The 17,241-nt window shown below is 37.3% G+C and overlaps 1 pseudogene; it reads left to right on the forward strand.

Moving 5' to 3' along the window:
- The first annotated feature begins 6,514 nt into the window (after positions 1-6,514).
- Positions 6,515-17,241, forward strand: part of LOC128594742 (uncharacterized) — a 223,602-nt pseudogene continuing 212,875 nt past the window's right edge.

A 17,241-nucleotide genomic window follows, 5' to 3' on the forward strand; every position in this document is an offset into this window, starting at 1 on the left:
TCTAGGGTTATTAAAATATTCTTTGTTTTTTTCTGCTGAGAGCTTGAATCACTCCAACCGATTATTCTTATGCTTCTAGGAAATGCTTCTACCTCTTTAATACTTCCTGTTTTCTGAAAGTCTTCTATTTTCCTCACATTCTGTTAAAATGTGGGAAAACAATCCCTATAAAGGTCTTATACAAGGTAACTATAGAAAAGTTGGCTTTAATTTATGAAAATTTGAAGAGAGATAAACTGTTTTCTGACAGGTAATTGAAGAGAAGAAAAGGGGCAGATTTTTGTTGAAAACTTCAATTTTCACGGAAATGGCTCTGTGTCACTGAGCAGTCAGAAGCTCTTTCAGGTAGAATTTTAATAGCTGTTAGTAATATCTGAGTCAAGACCTTCCTCACTGAGAAACCGCAGACCCAGTCCTTTCATTTGAATCAATGGTGTGACTAGTTATATTAAAATGATTGCTCTCTTGGGCCATCTCCTATCTCATAGAAGTTATTTCCTAAATGTATGGGAAATTATAGTAAATTTCCATATTCTACAGAGGACATACAGTGACCCTAAAACAAAGTTTTAATATTAAAACTCTATCTTAGTTTTAATATTAAAACTCTATCTTAGTTTTAATATTAAAATTCTGGTTTTAATATTTGTCAGCAAAAGTACAAGTAGTTCACCCTATCACTTGTTTTGGAGACACAAATTTATTCCAATGTGAACGATAAATTAGGAATTAATTTGAATGAAACATGAATTTTGAGTTTGCTTATTCACATTTCTTCTGCAAACCAAACCATGTAGAAATACCCAAATACCCACTTGCACCCATTTCAAACATCTGCCAAGTAATATTAACCTCAAAGGTTGTCTTTTCCTTTTTTTCACATTTGTGACCTTGTGTACACTAACAGAAAAGAAATTCTAATTCACTACCTCAGACAAATTCAAGTGTTTTGGTTCAAATTGCCAAATAGTACCAGCAAAAGGAAAGCATGATCTATATTTGAAACCCTTAGATGAATATCAACAAGTCTAACTCCTTCATAGTCCAGTAGTGGCTGCAGTGGTTTTAAATGCCATTGCAACTTCCAAAGTTCTGAAAAGTCGGGAGTGCAGATGAGAAACTCGTCAAGGAATTTCCAGCAGTGATACGGAAGTTAACTGGAGAAGAATGCCACATATTGGATGAAATTTTCAATTTTAATGATACAATATTATATTATATGACATGTCTTGAAGGGCCTACCTAGCAAAGACATTCTCTAGGAGTTAAGACTGTTAAAGATTCTTTGTGGTGTTCGTGCTGAAGCTGGCAGGGAGGAGTGAGCCACCCCTACACAATCAGGTATTTCAATTTTCTATCTAATTTCAGATCACTCTCCTTTCAGATACATCACTCATCACAGCCCTTCTCAGCGCACTTCCACAGCAAACTTCCAGTCTATTCCAAGGTAAAGTTCATATTCATTGTAGTAGTATTTAAGTATTTTTTTTTTTTTGGTTGGGGCTGGGTTTGAATGCACCATTGCAGGTATATGGGGCCGGCGCCCTACTCCTTTGAGCCACAGATGCTGCCCTTTAAGTATTTTTTAACCATTTAACATGTATGAAAATGTGATACTGTTTTCATTAGGTTTCTATCTTTCCTTACTGAGTCCCTGATGAAGTTTGTGAGCGTTGATCCCCAACCGTATTTTTCTTAAAAGCTGTATAGCTTTTATTGAACAATTTTGTATAGTGGTATGATTTTTAGAAACAAACATATGGTGTTAAAGCAGATCTTAACAGTATGGGGCAAAAACATATATAGTAATACATCTGTAAGTTGACCACCCAAGAAACTGAAACAAACTGGTCAATATACAGAGCTGGTTAACATAAGGAGCTAGGCCTCCTGTACTGATACGGACATGTGGTGCATGTCTGGGTCCATGAAAGTTAGATAAAATTAAGGAGGGAAGTGGTCAATGATGGAGGTTCTACTGTATACACACACACACACACACACACACACAATGCATATGTACATATATATACACACACTTTTTTCCTACACAAACACAATGACTATGTTAGCTGTTACGCATGGATTCCTCAAATTGTTTGATATGCATGGTAGAGTTGACTTCCTTATAGACCAATTATAGAATTATGGAATGATATAGGGTTTTTATAAATTATTTAGTTAAAGCATGCCATGTAATGAGGAAATGGAGTCTAAGAGAGGTTAAATGACTTGTCCAACATTATACAGCAAGACAGTGACAGATCTTAAGATCAGCGTCTCGGTTTCAGGATTTGTAGTCTAGTCCTTTTTTATTTAGGTTGCTCTAAAACAGTGGTTGTCACAGGCTAGTTCTTGAACCAGGAACATCAGTGTCACCTGCAATCTTGTTATCAATACAAGTTCAGTAGGTGATTCAGATGCATGCTATAGTTTGAGACTCCTGGCTTAGGGTACAAACCACCAGTATCTCATTGACCTAGGGGATATAAAATAATAGAAAATGGATCTAGAACATTAAGCACAGTTTGAAAAATTTACACCCTTCTTATAATCTTCATGAATTCAAAGAGGATATTTAAAAAAATAAGCAACTCTAAGATTAGTTTTACTCATTGATACAAGTATATGTAGCATAAGACAAAAAATAAAGCAAGATCTATATTATAACTCTATTTAGATAATATTCAAAGGGCAGAACAAGTGGATTATCTTTTCATGAACATGCTTATTCACAGGAAGCTGCAAGAAAAGCCCATATATATGTGAAAGTCTATATACATGAAAGTCTATGCATATAGGGGCATCTTTTCTTAGTTCTAACCTTGTGAATGACTAAAGTAGTAGCCAAAGAAATAGTTTAGTCAGACTGAATATTTTATAGTTTCCTGAGAACTAGAAAGAGATAGAACTTTATAAATTGCCTTTTCTGGTTTCCCAATTGACCACTGGAATATAACGTTACGTGAACCAGGAAGATGGGGACATTTCCTTAAATTCCTTACAAACCATGGAATTTATAGCAGCTAGTTTTAATTTATGTATGTGAAATCTTTGGGCCAGTTCTGACTTTATACTGGAGGAAGTAGATGCGTGCACATTAGTCAAAACTCAGAACTCAGCATGTGTAGGAGAGGCTTTTGCTTTCCCTCAGTTACACAGAAAGCCAAATCCCATATTTTTTAACCACAGTAAACTTTCCATTTGCTTTCCCAGGAGTGACAGGAGAGTAACCCACCTAATAGTAAAGCCTATGTGTCCCACTTACTTGTCTTTGAAACCCAGATCCATGGTTTCCTATGTGGCCCTGGGCACGTTTACTTACCTCTCAGTGCTTCAGTTTCCTTATCTCTAAAGCAGGGATAATATAGCTCCCTCATGTGTTAGGGTGAGGATTAAATAAAATCATATAAGGAAAGACTTGGACTTTAAGCAATTGCCACAATATTAACATGTACATTTCCAGTGAATATGCTTTTTTTCCCCTCCCTTCATCTAATTTTTTGAAGGCTTCTAGGCTTTATTCAATTTCTAAAAAAGTCTCTGTGGATAGTTATATCACTTTTAACTCATTGGTGATGCTTTCTCTTTGATATTACAGTTGTTTATACACTAGGGACCTTGTCCCTTTCCTTAGGGACGAGGACCATTGTCACTCACTGCATTTAAAACAGTGTCTTTCAGGAAGGATGAAGAGAAGTTGGTTTATAGGCACAAACAAGTTCTAATGTTTGAGACAGTTGGGGCTAGAGTTAACAACAGTGTACAGTATATTTCAAAATAACTAACAGAGGACTTGAAATGTTCCCAACACTTAGAAATGATACTCAAGATGACAGATACCCCAAATATCCTGACTTGATCACCACACATTTTGTGTAGGTAATAAAATAAAAAATGTACCCCACAAATATGTTCAGTTATTAGTATCAGTGAAAAAATCCAGTTCTTTGACACATATAGTAGATGCTTGATAAACATGTGCTGAATGATTGAAAGAACACACACGTAAATGTGGATTCTGGTAATAAATGCAGACCATCCCAGCAATGAACTTGCTGACTAAGAACATGTCTGCTTAGATGAAAAGTTCAGGTAGTGGGCACAGTGACTATGCAATAATGTTGGCTTCTTTTGGCAATAGAAGTATCCTTTTATGGCATTAATTTTTCATCACTTGTGAAATCAACCAGTGTTTTGTTCCCAGATACTGGACAAGATGTATAAACCCACAGTGACCTGTGTATTGATAGGTATAGCCAGTGCCAAGTTGAATATGAAGTACAATTAAGGGCAGAAATGGACCAACCATATAAACCAACAGCCCCTGTTGTTTCTTCTTGTGAACCCAGATGTGACACTGATCCTGAACTGTGTGCCTGGGGCAGTTGAAATATGCTTTGAATTACTAGCAATGATGCTTCTGGGACTGCTCATACAACATGATTTATATCCCAATGTTTCAATCAGATTCTAGGGATCGATTAATCATGCTATCAATAACAAAGAAACAGGTATGTTTTCTAAAGCCATGTGCTTGCTAAAGGCAATCTGTTTTCCACTATTGCTACCACCTCTTAAAAGCAGTTTGGGATTTTCTTCTATCTGATGCTAAGGAACTTCCAAGTTGAATTCTTGTTTGAACAAGGCAAGTATAGGCTTCTATACCCTGACACTAACACTGCACTTCAATCACAGTCCACTCATTCACATGATGTGTTGTATGCTCTGTCAGCCAAATATCATTTTGACCGTAAGGTGACAAGGCCAAGTGGTGAGATGAGAGTCTGACCCATCCTGAACAGCCTGGAGAAGACCTCTGTTGCTCTGGGTAGAGTGTAGTTCAATACTCCGTTTAGATCACCTGGTGAATATGATAACTGTTTATTAGTAACTTTCTAGAAATTTTTGGTTTATGATGTGGTATATTTTCTCTTGCATGTCTTTTAAGCTTCCACTCTAAGGCTAGTAAAAGATTAATGAAAGCATGTAGGCAGGGAGGGAAGGACTTCAGGTAAGAGAGGACAACATATTTTAAAAAAGGTTAATGCAGTAGAATTAAAAATAAAAAAGGCTAGCCTAGAGCAGGTGGCTGGGGACAGGGAGCCAGTAGGAGAGGGGAACGCAAATGCGAGGCTTAATTGAAAGTGGAGAAGAAAACCAAAGTTCTCCCCCCCAAGCCGCAACCTCTACACACACAAACAACATGTATTCCCCCCTATAGGCATCTTCACAAGTCATTGATTATAGGATTTTCATCTGCTCTGTCTTCCCTTTTCCTAAAGTCAAGCTGTCTTAGAGGATACTTCAGTTATCCTCTTCCATCTCTCCTTTTCTAACCTACTCTTGAAATGCATGCAGACCTTTCCTCTCATGTTATTATAGTGAGTCAAGCTGGTGCCAAGCATTGCCAATAACAGCAACAACTCTGAAAGATCGACTCATAGATCATTAATAATAATTTTCGATGATGCTATAAATTATAGGAGAACTCCTTCCATTCCCATAGAGAAAATAGCAATAGAATTGATGCTGACATATATGATATTTCTCAATGGACAAATGAACTGATCTGAGGGAAAAAAGTACCACTCTGGGCGGCTGCATGGCTGCACAGGTGCGTTACTTCGAGGGGTGACACCCACACAATTCCCTTGAAAGCTTTTTCCCTGGAGTTATTCAGTGAACATCCTGCAGAACAGAGTACAGTAGCCCTCTGCCATTTCTTTAATTTGGAGGCATTTTTACTTTTACAGTAGAATTTTACTTTTGCATTTGATAATCATCAATATTTGTGGTGTACTGTATTTATATATTTTTCTCAGCTGTGAACTAATTATAACTTGATTTAGGAGAAAAGTCAATGCATTATAGGCAAATAGCATGTAGAAATAGTATGATTTTAATTTGTATAAATATTTTTGTTGCAGAGATAACATAAGGGTTTTCAATAAAATATGTATTTATTCGAACACAAATATGTAACACATTGAAGTAATAAAATTCTATAAGGAAAGTGAAATAGAATTTGGAGTCTAAGTCAGAAAAAGAGTGTTGTGAAAATATGAACAATAAAGAACAGCTAAGCTAGTTCATGCATTTTGAAAATATGTAATAGAAGGTATCAGATACTATTGTATGTAGATTTCACCAGATACATTAATAAGTGTGAGGAGAGTGATATAACAGCGGTATTTTAAAATGTTAGTATTTACAGCATCCAGAAATAACATTTTTAACAACATTATGATGGAAAATTTTATATGTGAACCTGAAATCATCTAATAGACACATGGTTTCTCAAAGTCCGTTTTTTTGTGGTATAAAAACACAAAGGACAATTGAAAACTTTATTATATCATATTATATGATGTTATTATGTTATAGTATGTCACGCAGACATTTACCCATTTACCTATGGGTAAAATCTCAGGAGATGATTCTGTACGAGTTATAAAGCAATTGTCTGGGAACATTTAGGCAAGTATTATGGACACCGGTATTTCATTCTAACATGGGAGAGAAGAGTTTAATAGCCTCCTCTTCATCTTCCTATCCTAAAACGATGCTTTCCTACCCCAAGAAGACGACTAACTCAGGTACCTTAGAGTTTTGTAGTGTTTCCATTTTCTCATACTTAAATATGAATGGTTAACTAAGAACCATCAAAGATCGGAGGAAAAACAGCAACATGAAATAGAAGGAACATGATAAACAAACTAAAAAACAGTAAGGTAATTAAAAGAGTGGAGAAATTAAAACAATATAAACCAAGGCAAAAGCTCTCTATGGGGAAATGAAAGAAGGTATTGCATCCATGAAACAATAACAGGCTAAGCCAAAAAGGAAACATCAGATAACAAGACTTCTTGAAAATTAAAAGTCTAACTACAAAATTAAAAAAAGAAACAAAGAGTTGGAAGTCAAAACTAAGGAAATGTCTTAGAATGTAGAAAAAAATGTCAGAAAAATTGGGAAAGATAGTTAAGTGATCCAGAAATTTAACCCAGAGAATCAGACATTTGATGAATTCAATTTCCAGAGAAAGAGTGAAGAAAAAAATTGGCAGGGTGGGGAAGGGGCCCTTTAACAGCTCTGGGGCCATTCGCTTTTGAGTAGCATAGACGTTAATGACACTGTAATGGTCATGAACTTGGTGAACTGCACAGTCTTCAGATAAGCAGTGTTAATACAGTCATAATGATAAAACTGCCAGGTTTGAGTTTTTAGAATCAATTTATGGACAAAGTACAGAATTGTTTATTACAATCATGTTTATAACAGAATGTATATATTCAACCTTGAACATTAAAAGTAAAGATATAGTTGAGAGCAATTTGGAGAAGAGAAGGGTAGGAAGTATGTGGACCTAAAAATGCTCATTTATGAAAGTAGCAGGTGAGTGAATCTTTTGACTAGAAAATAATAAGCAGATTCTGGATATTATGTATTCTCAACATTAGAAGACATGAAATACGGATATCCAGTAACTTATATGACTGTAAATGAAACAGAGAGAAGAGGAAAAGGAGAAGAGTAGAAATGAGATAAATTTTAATCATGCATGACATATTAGTTTTCTAGGCCTGGTGTAACAAAATATCACAAACTGTGACTTAAACCACAGAAATGTATTCTCTCACTGTTCTGGTAGCTGGAAATCTACCAATCAAGATGTTGATGGGATTGGTTCCTTTTAAGGGTTGTGAGGGACGATCTGTTCCAATCCTCTCTTGCAGCTTTTTGTGGTTTGCTGGCAATCTTTGGCATTCCTTGGCTTGTAGAAACTGTCCCTTCACGTTCACATAGCATTCTTCCTGTATGTGTCTGTCTGTGTGTCCAGATTTCCACTTTTATAAGGATACAGTCATGTTAGATGAGGGCCCACCTAAGTGACCTCAACAGAGCATCTGCAAAGGGCGTATTTCCAAATAAGTTCACATTGACAGGTATTGGGGGATAGAACATCAACATTTTTTGGAGGGGCCACCATTCTACTCCTAATTACATGACAAGGTTAAGAAAACAACATGAGAAATAAAAGAACATAAGAAATTATAATTTATAATTTATTACTTTTTATTATGTCAATATAATATCATATGGAAATATGTATCAATGATAAGTTTATATTTTTGGATTCATTATATTAATTACAGCATTCCTGTAGGAATCAAATACCACTGCTGATCTGATAGGAGCAGAGCTCAGGGAATGATATGAGCAATAGGGAGAAGCTATTAATAAGGATGGAGCTTCACTCCCTTACTCATGGCTCACCTCCTGCTGTGCGGCTCAGCTCGGTTCTAACAGGTGCACAGCCTGGGGGTGGGGATTACAGTTCTAAAGTACAGCTTTATGACTTTTGACAAATGCATACATTCATGTAACCACAATGACAACCAAAATACCAAACAATTTGATTACCTTTTTCCTCAGCCCCCTACCCAATAGTTCTTTATAGCCAACTTTTGTCTTCACCTTAGTCCTTGGCAACTGCTAATGTATATATATGTATACATATATACATATATATATACATGTATACATATGTATACATATATATACAATATTTTTTTATTTAGTCATTTGTACATAGATCATAAATACAGTTATGCTATTATGAGATTTGATGTGTTGATTATTTGTACAAATTGGAGTGCTTACATCCTACTAATCAACATAGCTTTCACCTCATTTACCCAATTACAGCATTAAGACATTTGTGTTCTACACCTGATAGATCCAACTTGTGCTTGCATTGTGCCCCATAGATGTGGTCCCCCTACTAACCCTCCCTCTGTCAACCCACCCCCTGCCCTCCCCTTCCCTCCCATTTCCTCCTTCATCCTAGGCTATAGTTTTGTTTAATTCTTCATATGCAAGTGTGAGTGATTATAAATTGGTTTCACAGTAGTACTGAGTACATTGGATATTTTTTTTCCATTCCTGAGATACTTTACTAAGAATAATATTTTCCAGCTCCATCCATGTAAACATAAAAGAGGTAAAGTCTCCATTTTTTTAATGCTGCATAGTATTCCATGGTATCCATATACCACAATTTATTAATCCATTCATGGGTCGATGGGCACTTGGGCTTCTTCCATGACTTGGCAATTATGAATTGAGCTGCAGTGAACAAACTGGTGCAAATATCTTTATTGCCAAATGATTTTTGGTCCTTTGGATATACACCTAGAAGAGGAATTGCAGGATCAAACGGCAGGTCTACATTTAGATCCCTGAGTGTTCTCCAAACTTCCTTCCAAAAGGAAAGTCCTAGCTTGCATTCCCACCAGCAGTGCAGAAGTATTCCCTTTTCTCCACATCCACGCCATCATCTGTAGTTTTGGGATTTTGTGATGTGGGCTACTCTTACTGGAGTTAGATGGTATCTCAGAGTGGTTTTGATTTGCATTTCTCTGATGATTGAAGATGATGAGCATTTTTTCATGTGTCTGTAGATCATACGCCTGTCTTCTTCAGAGAACCATCTGCTTATGTCTCTTGCCCACAATGAAATGGGATCACTTGTTTTTTTTCTTAGTAATAAGTTTGAGTTCTCTGTGGATTCTGGTTATTTCCTTTGTAGGAAATATAACTTGCAAAAATCCTCTCCCATTCTGAGTGCTATTTGGTTTACTTAGTGTGTTCTTGGCAGTGCAGAAGGTTTTTAATTTGATCAGATCCCAGTAATGTATTTTTGATATTGCTTCAATTGCTCAGGGTGTCCTTCTCATAAAGTATTCTCCCAGGCTAATTTTTTCAAGTGTTTCCCCTGCACTCTCTCTAAGATTTTTTTATAGTTTCATGTCTTAAGTTTAAGTCCTTTAACCAGTGAGAGTCAATTTTTGTTAGAGGAGAAAGGTGTGGATCCAGTTTCAGTCTTTTACAGGTCACCAGCCAATTCACCCAGACCCATTTATTGAATGGGAATCTTTCCCTCACTTTATATTTTTAATAGGCTTATCAAAAATCAAATGACAATAAGTGTCTGGGTTCATCTCTTGGTCTTCAATTCTGTTCCATACATCTACCTGTCTATTTTTGTGCCAGTATCATGCTGTTTTGATTACTATTGATTTATAGTATAGTCTCAAGTCTGGAAGCAGGATTCCTCCTGATTTATTTTAATTTCTGAGTAGTGTATTGGCTATTCGAGGTTTTTTCCATTTCCATATAAAACAAAGTACTAATTTTTCCAGATCTTTAAAGTATGACAGAGGTGCTTTAATAGGGATCGCATCAAATCTATAGATCGCTTTAGGTAGTATAGACATTTTAACAATGTTGATTCTTCCCAGCCATGAGCATGGTATATTTTTCCATTTGTTAACATCTTCAGCTATTTTTTTCTCAGAGTTTCATGGTTCTTTTTTACAGAGATCTTTCACATCCTTAGTTAGATACACTCCCAGATATTTCATCTTCTTTGGCACTATTGTAAAGGGAATAGAGTCCTTGGTTGTTTTTTCCCCTTGACTATTGTTGGTGTATATAAAGGCTACAGATTTATGAGTGTTAATTTTGTAACCTCAGATGTTACTATATTCCTTGCTCACTTATAGGAGTTTTTAGTTGATTCCCTGGGGTTTTCCAAATATATAATCATATAATCTGCGAAGAGTGACAATTTGATCTCCTCTTGTCCTTTGGATCCTCTTGATTGCCTTCTCTTGCCTAATTGCGGTGGGTAAGACTTCCATTACAATGTTAAAAATCAGTGGAGGCAAGTGGGCATCCTTGATTGGTTCCTGATCTGAATGGAAATGGTTTCAATTTTACTCCATTCAATATAATATCGGCTGTGGGTTTTCTGTAGATGGCCTCTATCAGTTTAAGAAATGTTTCTTCTATACCTATTTTCTTAAGCATTCTGATCAAGAAAGGATGCTGGATAGGAGGGTGGGGCCTTGGTGTGTGTCACACTTTATGGGGACAAGACATGATTGCAAGAGGGACTTTACCTAACAATTGCAATCAGTGTAACCTGGCTTATTGTACCCTCAATGAATCCCCAACAATAAAAAAAAAAAAAAGAAAGGATGCTGGATATTGTCAAAAGCTTTTTCTGCATCAATTGAGAGAATCATATGGTCTTTGTTTTTTAATTTGTTTATGTGATGTATTATATTTATGGATTTACATATATTGAACCATCCTTGGGACCCTGGGATGAAACCCACCTAGTCATGATGTATAATTTATTTGATGTGTTGTTGGATTCTGTTTGCTGGGATCTTATTGAATATTTTTGTATCAATATTCATTAGAGATATTGGTCTATAATTTTCTTTTCATGTTGGGTCTTTTTCTGGTTTGGGTATCAGGGTGATATTTGATTCTTAGAATGTGTTGGGAAGTATTCCTTCTTTTTCTGCGTTTTGGAAAATGTTGAGTAATATAGGTACTAGTTTCTCTTTAATGGTTTGGTAGTATTCTGTTGTGAAGCCATCTGATCCCGGGCTTTTCTTTTTGGGGAGATTTCTTATAGTTGATGCTATTTCAGAACTTGTGGTAGGCTTGTTCAACATTTCTACTTCTTTCTGGCTAAGTCTAGGTGGGTGGCATGTTTCCAAGTATTGATCAGTTTTCTTCAGATTTTCATACTTTTGAGAGTAGAGTTTTATGTAGTATTCGTTAAGGATTATTGAATTTCTGAGGAGTCTGTTGTTATTTGGCCTTTATCATTTCTGATTAATGAAATTAGGGATTTTACTCTTCTACTTCTGGTTAGGTTAGCCAAAGGTTTATCTATTTTATTGACCTTTTCAAAAAACCAACTCTTTGATTGGTTGATCTGTTGTATGATTCTTTTATTTTCAATTTCATTTAGTTCTGCTCTAATTTTAGTTATTTCTTTTCTTCTGCTGGGTTTAGGGTTAGAAAGTTCTTCCTTTTCCAGTTGCTTGAAATGTCCCTTTAAGTTGTTGACTTCCTCTCTTTCTGTTCTCTTGAGAAAGGCTTGCAAGACTATAAATTTTCCTCTAAGGATTGCCTTTGCGGTATCCCAGAGGTTCTGATAGTTCATGTTTTCATTATTGTTTTGCTCCCCAAATTTGGTAATTTCCTTCTTGATCTCATCTATGACCCAGCTATCATTCAGCATGAGGTTATTTAGTTTCCATGTTTTTGTATGCGTATGCAGATTCCTGTTGTTACTGAGTTCAACTTTCATTCCTTGATGGTCTGAGAAAATACAAGGAATGATTTCTATTCTTTTAAATTTGCTGAGGTTAGACTTGTGACCTAAGATGTGATCAATTTTGGAGGATGATCCATGGGGGATGAGAAGAATGTGTATTCAATTTTGTTAGGATGAAATGTTCTGTAGATGTCTGTTACATGCAAATGCTGAGTGTTAAAGTCTTCAACAATTATAGTGCGGAGCAAATCAAATTGCTCATGTCAGTTAGAGTTTCTCTTACAAATTGAGGTGCATTCTGGTTGGGTGCATAAATGTTGATAATTGAAATCTCATCATATTGAGTGCTGCCCTTAACAAATAAGAAGTAACCATCATTATCTTTCCTTACTTTTACTGATTTAAAGCCTATTGCATCTTCGAATAAAATTGCAACACCTGCTTTTTTCTGATTTCCATTTGCCTAACTTATAGATGACCATCCTTTCACCCTGAGTCTATGTTTATCTTTTAATGTAAGGTGAGATTCTTGAATGCAGCAGATTTCTGGCCTGAGTTTTTGTATCCAGTCAGACAACCTGTGTCTCTTTAGAGAGCAATTTAAGCCACTCACATTAATTGAGAGTATTGATAAGCCAGATAGAGTTTTGGGTATCGAATTTTTCAAAAGTCCAGTGGACATTTTTAATCCTTTTGCCACTATGGAAGTTGGAATTTGATCAAAAGTTTCTGAGTGAGTTTACTTTGGTGGTAGAGGATTGTGTTGTTCATTATGGAGGATACATCTGAGAATATCCTGGAGAGCTGGTTTAGTTTTGGCAAATTTCTTCAACATGTGAATGTCATTAATGTATTTAATTTCTCCATCATAGATGAAACTCAGTTTAGCTGGATACAGGATCCTGGGTTGAAAGTTATTTTGTTTAAGGAGATTAAAGGTTGATGACCACACTCTTCTAGCTTGAAAGGTTTCAGCAGAGAGATCTGCAGCAATTATAATGTTCTTCCTCTTATAAGTTATGATTTTCTCACATCTTACAGCTTGCAGAATCTTCTCCTTCATATTAACTTTGGTGAAGTTAATTATAATGTGTCTATGAGAATTTTTATTTGGGTTGAGTCCTGCCAGTGTTCTGAAACTGTCTGCTATCTAAATTTCAGAATCTCTTGGCATATCTGGAAAATTCACTCTGATGATTTCATGAAGTAAAGCATCTGTATCCTTCGCAGCACCCTCATTACCTTCAGGAATTCCTATAAGATGAATATTAGATCTCTTCGAATTATTCCAGAACTCTCTGAGAGAATGATCCTTTTTTGTTCTCCACTTTTTTTTTCTCTTTGAGCACTGGGAGCATTCAAAAGCTTTGCCTTCAATGTCAGAGAGCTTTCTTCTGCCTGCTCCATTCTGTTACTGAGGGATTCTACTGTACTTTTCAGATCTTTGAGGGCTGCAAATTCTTGCTTCAATGTGTCAAAATCTTTGGTCATTTTGTCTTTGAATTTGTTGAATTCTTGAGCTATCTTTTGAATTCCTGCTTGAAATTCTAATTCCATCTTTTCCTCCATTTTGTTCATCTTATTTGCTATCCAAATTCTGGACTCTATTTCTGACATCTCAGCCATTTGTTTATGAATGGGATCTTGTGCTGTGTGTGCTTTATAGTTCCTTGTGGGCGTTGATCTTTTCTTGTTATTCATGTTGCCAGAGTTTTTCAGCTGATTCCGCCTCATGATTGTTTTTCACTGTTGGCTAGGTAGGCAGGTAAGGTGAAATTGGATTGGGAGTTCCTGGAGTTGTGGTTAACCAGCCCTTTGTTAAGGATCTGGGACTGATGACTGCAGCTTTTTCCCCTTTAGCTTTGCACAGGACCTGTACAGTATTACAGTCTGAGGCTGAGGAAACCTGCTTGGTGTGGTGGGGTTATGTGGCCCTGTCCTATATTCAGCTGGTTCTTGTCCGATCCTAGTGAATCAGTGACTCTGGTGAATTCTTATCTGTGGAGAAATATAAGCAACTAAGATACTCCAGCCCCACATGGACAACAACTGGAAGAGGAAAATCAACCCTTTCCGTTACTACACAACCAGGGTACCACCAGAGAGGGTCTTTGGGGTGATTGGCCCAGGTTAGGGATTCCAAACCAATTGACCCAATCAGTACGAACTCTCAAGTGGGAGAGTTCGAAAGGTCTCCAGCAATTAGATGGCAGAGGTCTACTGGCTACTCAGATTTGGCTCACTCAGGTGCTCTATAGAGTCAGAAAGGCCCGCCCCATAGCAGATTTGGACCAGGGGGCTGAGTCTTTTTCCCCACTTTGCTCCTCTTTCATGCCCAGTCACTGGTGACCCCACAGGGCTGCAGTCCTGTTCCCTCCAATAAGCAGATGTGCCAGGGCTTAGCGTCTGTCAGAGTCAAAGGAAAGTCAATGCCCCCATGGCCTGGCCACTACCTTCTGCTACCAGCTGGCTGGGTGAGCTGGGATCTGCCTGCCTTGGTTACTCAATAGCCACTGGCGAGTGTTCCACTGGGACTCAGTCTAATCCTGAGGGTAATAAGTCAGCAAATGCTTTTCTCCCTCAGCCACCATCCTTTTTCCCCTGCCACTCTGCAGCACCAGTATCCCTGTAGAGTGAGTTCTGGTTTCCTCTGGCAGTCCTCAAAGTTTGGGAGATGTCTCTCCACAATTAGACTCCAGCAGGATCACTCTATTATTGCTGGATCTTTCTGGGAAGTGACCCTGAGCAGCTCCTCTGAGACTGCCACTGCCAGGGAGTTCTGGCTATAGGAGCAGCTCTGGGAGCATGGGGCACATGGACCCAGCAGCAGAGCGGGGGATGCTGCACATGATTCTGGCAGTGCCTGGTGCCCAGTAACTTTGGCAAGGAGAGCACTCATCTCACAATTCTGGCCAGGTGGGGCATGTCACAGAGATAGGGCGGGTGAGGGGGGCAGGGCAGAGGATGCATGGCTTTAGCAAGCTCTGGCCAGTCGGGGGGGTGGGATGCTTGGTCCGGCAGATGGGGGTGGGTTGGGAGGGGGAGCTGCTCATGAGCCTCCTCCCACAGTCTCTGCAGGGGTTAGGTTTCTGGTTCATGAGGTGAGGGGGAAAGGGTGGACTGAAAGTTCAGAATGGCAGGGAAAACGTTAGTTCAATTTTTCTGCCTGGCGAGAGAGTGTTCAGAGTCACAGCAGGGTCCCTCTGGGGTAGTAGTCCCCACTTCCTACAGCTCTCACCCATGGGGTGAGACAAGAGGTCCTCAGTTCACTGCTGGCCTGTAGAAAACCTACAGGAGCAAATGAAGAGAAAAAAGAAAAAGAAAACGAAAAACAACCCCCCCCCACAGCTTTTTTGTGGGGGGAGGGGATGGACACTTTTCCTTTCAGATGAATTTTGTACCTAAAGTTTGCTTTCTTGGAGTCGCAGCTTGCCTCAGCAGAGGTGACCTGTAGTTATCATTCTTCTCTCTTGGCTTGGCTGCCAGGCTTCAGCTTAACTGGGTACTTTCTGGAGGTTATCTTTCCCTCTGGACATGAGCTTCTGTTGGAGGCTGAAGCTCGTGTTGGCTATCTTGCCCCCCCCCATATGTTTTTGTCTCTGTGGTTTTGTCTTTTCCAGAATGTCTTATGAATGGAATTATGTCATGATGTAGACTTTCAGTCTATATTCTTTCATATTTGAGATAGATTAATTAATTAATTAATTTAACTGAGCAGGATTTCATTGAATGGATGGATCACAATTTGTCTATCCATTCACCAGCTGGGGACATTAGGGCCATTTATTAGTTTTTGACAATGAAAATAAAGACACTATAAACATTCATGTATAAATTTTTGTGTATGAAATATAAACTTACATTTCATTTGGGTAAGTAGCAGCATTGGTAGTAGCATTGACTGATAATGTTGAGTATCCTCTTTGTGTGCTCATTATCCATTCATATTGGTAAAATGTCTATTCACATCTTTTGCCTACTTTGTAATCGTATTTCTTGTCATCTTGTTACTGAATTGCAAGTATTGTTAATATATTCTGAATATGAGTTGTGTATTATAGATATGTAAACTGAAGATAGTTTCTCCCTCCCTGTAGCTTGTGTTTTCCTTTCTTAATGGTGTTTTGACAGGCATAATTTTAAAGATCTCCCCCCTCCAATTTCCCAAGTTTCCTGTCTCTTGGATATTGAATCAAACCCCAATAGAGGTATTGCTTATAGGGATTGTACAGCAATTAAAGTCCCAAGTCACTTGATATTAAGTTATAGAGATTATCTAGGTCAGGCGAATCTTGTCATATGAGCCCTTTCAAAGCAGAAATTTTTCTCCAGTTGGCAATAGCAGGAGAAGTCAGGGACATTCAAAGTATAAGAAAGGTTTTAATGCATGAACCATTGCTGGCTTGAAGATCGAGTGGGTTGTATGATGAATAATGTGGCCACTTCTAGAAGTCAACATCCAGCAAGGATCTGAGGGCTTCAGTTCTATAGAAGCAAGGAACTGAATTCTGTTAATAACATGAATGAGCTTGGTAAAGGACTCCAAGCTTCAGATGATAATGTAGCTGGAAGATATTTTGACTTCAGAACCAGCCTTGTCATCCTGGAGTTTTGAACTATAAAATTGTGAACTAATGAAGGGAGGTATTGAGCAGTTAAATTTGTGATAATGTGTCATATAGCAATATAAAACCAATACAATACTTTTCAAAGAGCAAAATTTTTAATTTTGAAGGTCATTTTTCAATTTTTAAAAAAGAGATTGTTCTTATGGTATCATATCTAATTGTAAATACAATAGCCAAAGTCTTAAAATTTTTCTCCCGATAACGTTTACAATTTTAGTTTTTACATTTAGGTCAATGACCGATTTGGGGTTTTTCTTGGTGTGTATGGGTGTTAGATAAGAATCTTTTTTTGAGATTTCTTATTTTCAAAATTATGGTTTCCTTTAATTATTATTATAGTTTTCTTAATTGTCATATGTTTTCCTTTAATACTTTAAACATGGTTTCTTTGGATTCTCTTCACTTAGTTTTAACAAATGGTTTGAAGTCTTTGCTATATATAGTCTCTTTATCCAGAGTTAATTT

The sequence above is a fragment of the Nycticebus coucang genome, chromosome 9 (genome assembly GCF_027406575.1).
Source record: "Nycticebus coucang isolate mNycCou1 chromosome 9, mNycCou1.pri, whole genome shotgun sequence".
In the NCBI taxonomy this organism is placed as follows: domain Eukaryota; kingdom Metazoa; phylum Chordata; class Mammalia; order Primates; family Lorisidae; genus Nycticebus; species Nycticebus coucang.